The sequence below is a fragment of the Chiloscyllium punctatum genome, chromosome 30, assembly GCF_047496795.1.
Source record: "Chiloscyllium punctatum isolate Juve2018m chromosome 30, sChiPun1.3, whole genome shotgun sequence".
Taxonomy (NCBI): Eukaryota; Metazoa; Chordata; class Chondrichthyes; order Orectolobiformes; family Hemiscylliidae; genus Chiloscyllium; species Chiloscyllium punctatum.
In genome coordinates, this window is record NC_092768.1 from 19,751,078 (window position 1) to 19,762,546 (window position 11,469).

The 11,469-nt window shown below is 46.7% G+C and overlaps 1 protein-coding gene across 1 annotated transcript in view; it reads left to right on the forward strand.

Moving 5' to 3' along the window:
* The first annotated feature begins 10,208 nt into the window (after nucleotides 1-10,208).
* Nucleotides 10,209-11,469, forward strand: part of LOC140454997 (tumor necrosis factor-like) — a 24,632-nt gene continuing 23,371 nt past the window's right edge. Inside the window, exon 1 of the mRNA XM_072549673.1 lies at nucleotides 10,209-10,299. The gene's annotated coding sequence lies outside the window, so the exon portion shown is untranslated. The remainder of the gene's footprint in view (nucleotides 10,300-11,469) is intronic.

The following is an 11,469-nucleotide window of genomic DNA, read 5'->3' on the forward strand; positions in this document are numbered from 1 at the left end:
ATCCATCAAAGACCTGGGAAGCAGGTATCCATCAAAGACCTGGGAAGCAGGTATCTATCAAAGACCTGGGAAGCAGGTATCCATCAAAGACCTGGGAAGCAGAATCCCCAAGAAGAAGAAAAGAAAACAGAGAAAATCTACAGAGGACATGGGGCATAGCTGACTAGTTTCGAAACTTGATTATAATTTTTGTAAATCATAATTGGGATGTTTTATTGGACCAGTATTGTAGAGGGGAAGGTAAAAGGTAGATTTAGAGAAAGGAGTTGTGAATATTTGTCTCTGTCATATTAAAACAATAAAGTTGTTAACTTTTACTTTAAATAGTGACTTTGCGGATAGTTCTTTGCCTCAGATTTTAACAGATTACTGCATGGGGTGAGTCATTTCTGTGTTGCTGGTTTAAATTAGCAGGGGGCGTTACCCTGTGTTGAAACAGCTTGGAGGCTCATCGCCAGGATTAGAACAGTTTGGGTCTCGGGTTCGTGATTTGAACAGGTTTAGACAGATCCACGCTGAGATTTGGACAGGTTTGAATAGATTTGGGGTAAAAGAAAAGCCCAATAGATTTAAACACTTATTGATTAGTGTCCTAGATCTTTAAATAAAACTTAGGTGAGACAATTTGTTTAATTATTCACCATTACACTTAAAAATAAAGTTGTTAATTTTTACTTTAATTAGTGACTTTTAAGATAGTCCTTTGCGTCTTGAATTTTAACAGGTTACAGCACGGGGTGAATCTTTTCTGTGTTGCTTGTTTAAATTAGCAGAGGGGTTGACCCCGTGTCGAAACAATGTCTTGTCACCGACACGAACAGACTCCCAATCCCAGCGCTGCGCAGCCCTCAGTGTGCTGTGGCCAAACTGCCTCACAGGATTGTCCTGGCTGAAGAGCTTTCATTCTCGTTGTCTGGTTAGAGTCAAGGGCTCAACTATTCACATTATAGACCATGAAATCATAAAGTTCAGGAGTAGATTCGAATCCCACCACGGAAAATGATGGAATTTGTATTCGATAAAAATCTGGAATTAACGGTTTAATGACGGCCAGGAAACCATTGTCGATTGTCGGAAAAACCCATCTGGCTCACTAATGTCCTCAGTGAAGGAAATCTGCCATCCTTACCTGCTCTGGCCTACATGTAACTCCAGACCCACAGCAATGTGGTTGACTCTCAGTTGCCCTCTGAAATGGCCTCGCTAAGCCATCCCGTTGTACCAATTGCTACAACAGTCTCAAACAAATGAAACTGGATGGCCCAACCATCACGACTCATCAGATACTCAAACAGTCCGTGTCCAAATGCGCCAATGTCTGAGAAATACCCAGACCGATGCCACGAGTGAAAAGTAACAAGTAACATCTGTGCCACACAAATACCAGGCACTGACCATCTCCACCTAACCACTGCCCCTTGATGCTGAATAATGTTACGATCACTGAAACCCGCACTAGCAACATCCTGGGAGTTACCATTGACCAGAAATTGAACTGGACTTGCCACATAACCACAGTGGTTACAAGAGCAGGTCAGAGGTTAGGAATACTGCAGTGAGTAACTCACCACCTGACTCCCCAAAGCCTGTCCACCATCTACAAGGCACAGGTCAGGAGTGTGAGGGAATACTCCTCCTTCAAGGCCCTTCACCATCCTGACTGGGAAATATATCACTGTTCCTTTACTGGTCCAAATCCTGGAATTCCCTCCCTCAGGGCATTGTGGGTTGACCTACAAAATATGGACTGCAGTGATCAAGAAAACAGGCCACCCCCACCTTCTCAAGGGGCAACTGGGGACGGGCGATAAATCTTGGTCCAGCCAGTGACACCTACATGCCGCAAGTGAATATAAAAGCTCAGCTAGAAAGAGGGTCGCTGGCTCAGGTAGGTGAGAGGCTTTAACCTGTTCTGATATTCTGACATTCCTCAATTTCCAGACAGTTCTGGAGCCCTCCTTTGTTTTTCCCCAATCCCACACCACATCACCATTCACTTCCTGAATGGGTTGGGAGTGGACCCCACCCAGAAAGCCATTGGAAGATTTCATAGAGATGTCTGCGCTGGTCGATGACACTGCAGAGGTTGTCAACACCTCCCTCCCACTGGCTCGACCACAACGTGAAAGGATCTGTCTCTTCACTCACAAACACTTACAAAAGAAGAAGCATTATTACGTTTTTTTTTGACTCAATAAAAGAGACAAATGAAGACATGCAACAATGAAAAAAAACGAGGTCCTTTCACAACCTCAGGACATGTAGAGTGATTGGCACCAAATGAGGCCTCATTAACGCAAAGTGTAAGAGGTGCAGCAACCAATTTGCATACAGGAAGTTCTGACAAACAACGTTAACTTGGTAACGTAACTCTTTCTCAGGCTGCTCATTAGAAAGTAATTATCAACCAAAAATTTCAGCAGAACTTCCCTGTTTTCCCTCAAATTAGTGATTGTGTCACCTTTTGCACCCAAACTGTACGCCCTAACAACAGACTGCATTTGAATAGCACCTTCTACATAGCGACATGTCTCAAGAAGCTTGACAGGAGCAATTATCTGGTAAACGTTTGATCCCAATCCACCCCCCCCACAAGAGGAAGGTAACTTGAAGCCAGGTAAATTTTATGAGGGGGGGGGTGTGGGGGGCCTGATGAGGAATTTTGCGGATAATAGAAACATTGACCATGTGGTTGGTAGGGAATTAGATAGCTGTTACTTGCAGGATAATGGCAAGTGGGCAGAAAAATGGCAAATGGCATTCAATGTGGAGAAGACTGAGGTAATTCGTTTGGGAGGTGGGGGGGAAACAATGCAAGAGGAGACGCAATAAGTGAGCTGGGTTTGAGAGGGGCAGAGGGAGTGAGGAACCTGTGAGTGAGTGTCTGTCCACAATGTCCTGAAAGGGGCAGCGCTAGTGGATAAGGCAGTAACGAAAGTACATGGGTGCTTAGGGTAGATGTGAACATGACATTTGCTGAGTTAGCCAAAATGAAGTGAAATGAAATGAGGACATAACATGAGATGGGCAATTTCGAGACGAGGGGACAAACTTTTCAAGGTGGGAGAAGACAGATTTTTAAAAAAGATATCAGAGGCAAATGTTTACATAGAGTGCGGTTCGCAGGTGGAATGAACGTCCTGTGAAAGTGGTAGATGCGGGTGCAATTACAACATTTAAAAGGCATTTGGATAGATACGTGAATGGGAAAGGTTTGGAGGAAGATAGGTCAGGAATGATCAGGTGAGACGAGTTTAGTTTGAGATCATGTTTGACATGGACTGGTTACCTCTTCCTCCGCTACATTGATGACTGCATTGGCGCCACCTCGTGCTCCCGCAAGGAGATTGAGCAATTTATCAACAAACCTCCCCCCCGCCACTGGTTGCACTGAAGGGTCTGTTCCCATGCTTATGACTCTTTGGTGCCCAATGGTGACCTAATGATTAGAACGTTCACTGGTTTTAAAGTGTTTCTGGTTTTTAGCAAAGGGAATGTGTGTGTTTGTATTTCATGGTCATTCACCAGGAATAGACTGAACTATGACAGTAACTCAGCAAAAAGCTGAAGTTATATCTAAAGCAGACTCAGTGAATCAGAGTGTGTTCCCTGGAGCATCGGGGGAGGAGTGGTCTTATAGAGGTTTATAAAATCAAGAGGGGTGCAGATAAGGTGAATTGCAAAAGTATTTTCTCCAGGGTAGGGGAGTTCAAAACTAGAGGGCATAGGTTCAAGAGGGGAAAGATTTAAAAGGGACTTGAGGGACAACTTTTTCACACAGAGGGTGGTGCATGTATGGAACGAGCTGCCAGAGGAAGTGGTGGAGTTGGGTCCAAGTAGACCATGTAAAATACATTTGAACAATGAGGGATATGGGCCAAATGCTGGCATATGGGACTAGCTGAGTTTGAGAAATCAGGTCGGCATTGAAGAGTTGGACCAAAGGATCTGTTTCCGTGCTCTACGACTCTATGAGTAAGATGCTCATGTGGTCAGCTGAATTTGTAATTGTTATAGAATTGTTCTGTGTGAATATTATGTGGTGGGTTGGCTGACATAAAAGTGGTGAACAGTAAACGCAAGCTAAGTTGAGGTCAGAGTTCATTAAAAGCCAATGATAAGTCTCTGCCGAAGGAGACCTAAGCAAGTCCTTAGATCAAACCAATGTGGAAAACAACAATGCGGTTTTGATCTTTGCCAGTGGCCATAACTGAGGATTTGTTGGAGTGTTAGCAGTGTAGATCTACAACTTCTCTGTACGGAAAGGATATAAGACACAAAGAAACCTGCATCACAACAGGGTTTGTGAACTCGGGAAGGGCTGATCTGAGCAATGTTTGGGTTAGAGCAGGATCACCTGCTCTGTTCTGAGCTTCAGGCAAGTCCACATGAACAGGTTCACTTGGAAATGTTGTATGGGTAGGACTTTTGCAGGGTTTTTTTCGCAATGTATTTTGCTTTAATGAGGAACGTTAGGTATACCCCTTTGTTAGAACTGCTATAGGTTATCAATATCCCAGGCAAATCTGACAGACCAGGGAAAGGGGGAATGGAAGCCTACGTTACCTTCACTGGGTGAGGTATTGAATACAAAAGCAGGGAACTGGAACCGGACAAGTCTGGTTAGATCACAAGTGGAAGTATTTTGCGCACAGTTCTGGTCACTGCACTGCGTAATTGTGCTGGGGAGAGGGCAGAGATGATTTACAAAAATGTTGCCAGGGTTTGAAAATTGCAACTAGGAGGAAGGATTGGCTAGGCCAAAGTGAGGACTGCAGATGCTGGAGATCAGAGTCGGGAGAGTGGTGCTGGAAAAGCACAGCAGGTCAGGCAGCATCCGAGGAGCAGGAGAATCGACGTTTCGGGCAAAAGGAAAAGATTGGATAGGCCAGGGTTCTTTTCTTTAGAATAGGTGGTGCTGAGGACTAACCGAATCGAATTAATGAGGGGGGAGGGGGTGTGTGGGGTGAACTTAGATACAAGAGGTAGGAAGATCCACTTCTCCTGCTGCAGAGGTTAATTAGCAGGGGATGCAGATTTAAGGTGGTGGGTAGATGGATCAGAGATGGCAGGAGGGCGGAAGCAGTCTGGAATTCAGTGCCCACTTCATCACTGAGATGAAGCTGGATCAGAATTTGGAGCTTTCTGTCCTGCAAACCCCTGACCCAGTGCTGGGGTTAGAAAAAGTGGTTCTTTCACTTGGACACAATGGGCTTCTTTCTGTGTTGCCGTTTTTCTATTGATTTAAGGCACTTCTTAAATAAGGAGTGTAAGAAAGAGGGAGCAAGGGCAGATTGTTTTAAGGTGCCCCCCCCCCCCCCCCCCCCCCCCACCCCCAGACCTGAGAGTTAACCGTGCAGCGTTGTGCAATGGCTGTGTTATTTAAGGAGGGATGTCATTGCATTGGACGGAGTTCAGAGGAGATTCACTAGATTGGTCCCAGAGACAAGGGGCTTGTCTTACGGGGAAAGATTGAGCAGTTTGAACCGATGTTTTCTGGAAGTTAGAATGTGAAAGGGGATTGTCGAAGTAGACCTAGAGAGGATGTTTCCTCATCTGGGGCTGTCTAGAACGAGGAGTCATCGTTTCAGGGGAAAGGGTAGCAGTTTTAAAAACAAAATGTGGAAAAATTACTTCTCTCAAAGAGTCATGAATCTGTGGAATTCACCACTGTAGAGCGTAACTGGGCCCTGGGACATTGAGTAAACGTAAGGCGACAGACAGATTTTCAATGAGTAATGGGTTTGGAGAGCAGGCTGAGTGGAACTGAAGCCGAGATGAGATCAGCCATGATCGTATTGAGTAATGGACCATGTTCAAATGATCGACTCCTGCTCCTGGTTCTGATGTTCTCATCACAGCAGCACAGCAATCCTGGGCGCCTTGCAACATTTTGATGGAAGGGTATTACTGGGAAATGGCAGATACAGAATGTTTGTCGCTGCAATTCTAATGTTTCCGTCTCAAAGATGATTCAGTGGGTTTTCAACACAGTGGGCAAAGCAGCAATCTTGGACAAGATAATGACATAATGAGAGTGACTCAGCTCAGCATGACTCAGACTGGCCTAGCGAAATCTAATATCGGGGAGTTGTTCCTTGTGTTAGCAAAGTCATTCCCGATGAAGGGCTTTTGCCCGAAACGTCGATTTTCCTGCTCCTCGGATGCTGCCTGACCTGCTGTGTTTTTCCAGCACCACTCTAATCTAGACTCCGATTTCCAGCATCTGCAGTCCTCACTTTTGCCCTAATAAAGTCATGACTGGCCTAGCGAAATCTAACGTCGGGGAGTTGTTCCTTGTGTTAACAAAGTCATGACTGTCTTCATTTCAACCTGCCTGTAAGGAGATCAGTGTCTGAACCGTGCAGAATGTAAGGTATTAGGGGGAGGGGTGAAGATGTTGATGGTGTAGCCAATTCTGCTGTGACCAATGCGCTGGAAACAGGCTCAGAGTTCGGAGAATTTGGCACAACTTAGTGGGAAGTGCCTTTTCCTGCAGACAGCTAAAGCTCAAATTCAAATTTCACATCCACCATCTTCCCACATGGAGTCTCCTGAACTTGGAATGGTCCTTGTGGAACAGGGTCATTCGAGGAACTCTTGCATGTTGGTGTGACCTTCTGTTGGCAGAACGTTAGGAGGACCAGTGGCTTCAGGTCAAAGGGTCAGACAGCATAGAAACAGGCCCTTTGGCCTACCACATCAATGCTGACCAACAAACCCCAAGTTGCACTAATTCCATTCACCTGCACTTGGCATTTTAAGCACCGATTCAGATGCTGTTTCAATGTTGTGAGTGTTTCCACCTCCGTCACCCTCTCAGGGAATATATTGCGTATTTCTACGACCCTCTGAGTGAAAAGCCCCTTTCTCAGCTTTGACTGGATTTGGTTTGGTGTTGTCACATGTATCGGGATACAGTGAAAAGTGTTGTTTGGTGAGCTACACAGGCAGATCATACCATACCAAGTGCATCAGGGTAACAGAGCAGAGAGCAGTGTTACAGCTATAGAGAAGGTGCAGACAGAATGATCGACATTAACATTAAAGCTCTCCATTCTGATAACAGCAGGGAAGAAGCTGCTCCTAAATCTGCTTGTACATGTCTTCAAACATCTCTGTCTCCTGCCTGATGGAAGAGGGTGGAAGGGTGTTTTACCGGGGTGAGAGGGGTCTTTGAACGTACTGGTTTCTCTCCTGAGCCAGTGGGTCACATGCTCCTCACCATAACCTTAAACCCTCTGGTCTCAGCCGCGTCTGTCATGAGGAAGAGATTCCCATGACCGATTTCTGTCCATGGCTCTTGTAATTTTGTAGACCTCAATGAGGATACCCCCCCCCACCTCAGCCTCCGAACAAACCCAGGCGATCCTGTGTCTCCGGGTAACTGAGACCTTTCATCCCAGACAACATCCTGGAAGATTCCCCTCTGTGCTCTCTCCAATGTAATCACCTCCTTCTAATAGTGCGGTGACCAGACGTTGTGTTCTCAATGCTTGACAAGTTGGACCAAAAGTTCAGGATTTGTTGGGCCACTGCCCCGAAACATGAGCTCATTCCAAAGCTCTGCTTGCACATGACCGAACTCACAGCAACTCCCAGTCTCTGCTCACACTAGCTCCTGGTTCAGCAAGGCCTCTGGTTGATAATTCACACCTCCTGCTCTCAAATCCCTCCACAAACCTTTCTCTCCCTTTCTCCATGAGCTTGCAGCGTTATGATTTAGATTACTTACAGTGTGGAATCAGGCCCTTCGGCCCAACAAGTCCACACCGACCCTCTGAAGAGCAACCCACTCCTCTACATCCATTCCTCTACATTTACCCCTTCACCTAACACTATGGGCAATTTAGCATGGCCAATTCACCTAACCTGCACATCTTTGGACTGTGGGGGGAAACCGGAGCACTCGGAGGAAACCCACACAGACATGGGGAGAATGTGCCCAAGGCAGGAATTGAACCCAGGTCTCTGGCACTGTGAGGCAGCAGTGCTAACCACTGAGCCACCGTTATAGCCCTCCAAGACTTCTGAGTTTATCACTCCTGTCTCTCGAGCCTCCATGACTTTAACCATATAATCATAGAATCCCTACAGTGTGGAAACTGGCCGTTTAGCCCATCAGGTCCACACTGACCTTCCAAAGATCCACCCACTCTACCCTAATCCTGTAACCCTGCATTTCCCATGACCAATACACCTAGCCTGCACAAGCCTGGGAACTGTGGGAAATTTAGCATGGCCTATCCACCCTAACCTGCACATCCCTGAACACTGTGGGAAATTTAGCAGGGCCTATCCACCCTAACCTGCACATCTCTGGATACCATGGGGAATTTAGCATGGCCCATCCCCTCTAACCTGCACAGCCTTGGACATTATAGGAAACTTAGCATGGCCTATCCACCCTAACCTGCATGTCCCTGGACAATATGGGAAATTTTGCATGGCCTATCCACTCTAACCTGCACACCCCTGGGCCCTGTGGGAAATTTAGTGTGGCCTATCCACCCTAACTTGCACATCTTTGGACTAAACAATCCAATATTGCCCCTGTAGCTTTTGGAGTCCCAGTCTCTATAATTGCTTCTTCTTTACCTTTTAACAGTCTTGTGAAGTCCGGAGTCAACTGCTTTTAAAATCTCCTCATGCAGTTCAGTACTGCTGAAGTGTTTTAGAATGTTTCGCTGTTTGAGTGGTGCTACATGTTTCCAAACTTATTGTTGTTGTTGTAAAGGTTACTGGTGGGCTCCACAGTTCCATGTCACTGAGGGTTTGTTCATAATGTCCTCGACCCCACGACCTTCAGCTGCTTGACCAATGACCTTCCCTCCTTCATGAGGTCAGGAGGGCGGGGGTATTTGCTGATGATTGCACAGTGTTCAGCACCATACAAGCCTCCACAGACACTGAAGCAGTTCATGTCCAAACGCAGCAAAAACCAGCTTTGAGCTGACAAGTGGAAGGTAACATTCACGCCAGACAAATTCCAGGTGATCACCGTCACGAGCAAGAGAGAATCTAATCATTGTCCCTTGGCAAAGTTCAACTGTCGGGAAAGTCCCTCCCCTCAAACATGACGGATTTTAAAATGATCTGCAAATGAGGGAAGGCTGGTGTGAGAGAAAGTCTTTCCACACAGATCAGGTCGTTAGGGGATGGAGATGTGACAGGGACAGCTACAACTGAGGCATTCAAGAAAGCATCAGATCAACGTTTGGAAAGAGATAGTGTTTAGGGGGAGAGAGGAAAAAGGCAGGTGATTGGCATGAGGTGATAGAACGGTGCAGGCACAACAGGCTGAATGGCCTCATTTGCTGCTGTAATAATTGTGTGAACACCTGTGGGAGCCAGCAGTTTTGGCATCAAACCGATCGAATAATCCTCCAACTTACTTCAAAGTTCTCCACCGACCTGGGAGATGAACATTACTTGGTGATGCATCGGTGTGAATCTTTTCCCAAATTCACCCACCAACCAACATCGGTAAATTAAACGACTGAGCCGTTACCACTCTGTTGTTTGTGGGAGATTGCACTCGGACAATTTCAAGTCATAGATCTGTACAGCGTGGAAACCGACCCTTCAGTCTAACTCGTCGACGCCGACCAGTTATCCTAAATTAGCCTAGTCGCATTTGCCAGCATCCGGCCCATATCCCTCTAAACCCTTCCTGTTCAGATCCTCTTCCAGGTGCCTAAATGTTGCAATTGTACCAGCCTCTACCACTTCCTCTGGTGTTGCTTTCTTTCCCAAGTTCAGGCAGCAGCTACACTTCTGACCAGCCCAGCTTTGATGGCAGGGATGGATCTATTGTGCAATTTATACTGAGCATGTCCTTTCAATGCTCTCACAGTGAGGGGCTTGCACCTTCAGCAGATGTTAGGTGGAACAGAGGGCAAAGGGGCACGGTAGTCCTGGTGATGAAACAGAGGTCAGTAGTTTCAGTCAGTTTCCACTTCCTCCCGTTGTCATGACCACCTTCCAGGGGTTTTCCAATCCGTCGGCTTTAAATAGAGCTCGCCGTCCCGACTGTGATGAGAGGGAGTTGAAGAGCTGAAGCAGCCAGAGCGATCCCTACAAACCCTGCGAGGCACTGTCTGGACCGGTTTGGCAAGCAGCCGACAAGCATCACCAACCAGAGCAAGTCTGTCGCTGTCAGCAATGCTCCCGGAAAGGCAGAACTCTGGGAAAAGCAGCCTGATCTGTAAACTCCTCTCTGTAATCACCGCGCTGGGCTTGATAGCTTTCATTTCCTACCTGCTCCTCTGTCAGCTGGGCGTTTTTCCATCAAAACAGGTGGGTCACTTTATCTTTAAAAAAGTAGACTGCTTCAGACATTGCCTGCACCCCCTTTCTCCTCCCTCCCTGGATTTCATCTCTCTCTTTCTGTCTCTCTCTCTCTCTCTCTCTCTCTGTCTTTCATTCATTCCCTCCTGCATTTTTTTTGTGTTTCATGCTAGTTTGAAGTTTCAGGGGTGGGAGCTGGCATCATTGAGTTGTGATCACTGGGTCAGTAATCTATAAGGCCAGGCTCATATTCTGGGGATACAGATTCAAGTGCCAACAGGGCAGTTAGTTTAAAGGATGTGGAGGCGCCAGTGATGGCCTGTGGTGGGCAAAGTTAAAAATGACATGGGGCCAGGTTATAGTCCAATAGGTTTACTATAAGCTGGTGTAGTGTCATCTTCAACCTAACTTCTGTGCAGGGCACGATAGCTCAGTGGTCGGCAGTGCTGCCTCACAGTGCCAGGGACCCGAGTTCAATTCCAGTCTCAAGCAACTGACTGTGTGGAGTTCACACATTCTCCCTGTGTCTGTGTGGGTTTCCTCACGGTGCTCCGGTTTCCTCCCACAGTCCAAAGATGTGCAGGTCAGGGTGGATTGGCCAGGCTGAATTGCCCAGAGTATTCAGGGATGTGTAGGTTAGTTGGATTAGTCAGGGGCAATGCAGGGTTCCATGGATGGGTAGGGGATTGGGTCTGGTTGAGATATTCTTTAGAGGAATTAGATGGACCAACTAGCCTACTTCCACACTGTCGGGATTCTCTGACTTATTGCACTGCGTTTTAACAGGGTGTAAATAACCCCAAAGTTCACTTCGGGAAGACACATCTTGCAGCTGAGTTTCTATTTCTTAATCACATCTCCAGACTTGTGTCTGCGCAGGCTGTTGGATAACTGGATGATGCATCACTGAATGTGAAAGAGAAACGTGTTCTTTCTGTGTTATTTCATGTGCTATAAAACCAGCCTGATCGATGTTGGGTTTCTTTGCCATTTTGGCACAAGTCCTGACTTTGCGAGACAGTGTGAAGCCAGTGACAGTGAATCAGCTGCTGACTTTACAGTGAAAGCCAGCAATGTAAAAACAAACTCTAAGGTAGGAGGCCACTCGGCCCTGTGGCTGCCAAACCCTGCAAGCGCTGGCCCATGGGATACACCACGTTCGGTGCATGTCCGATGCAG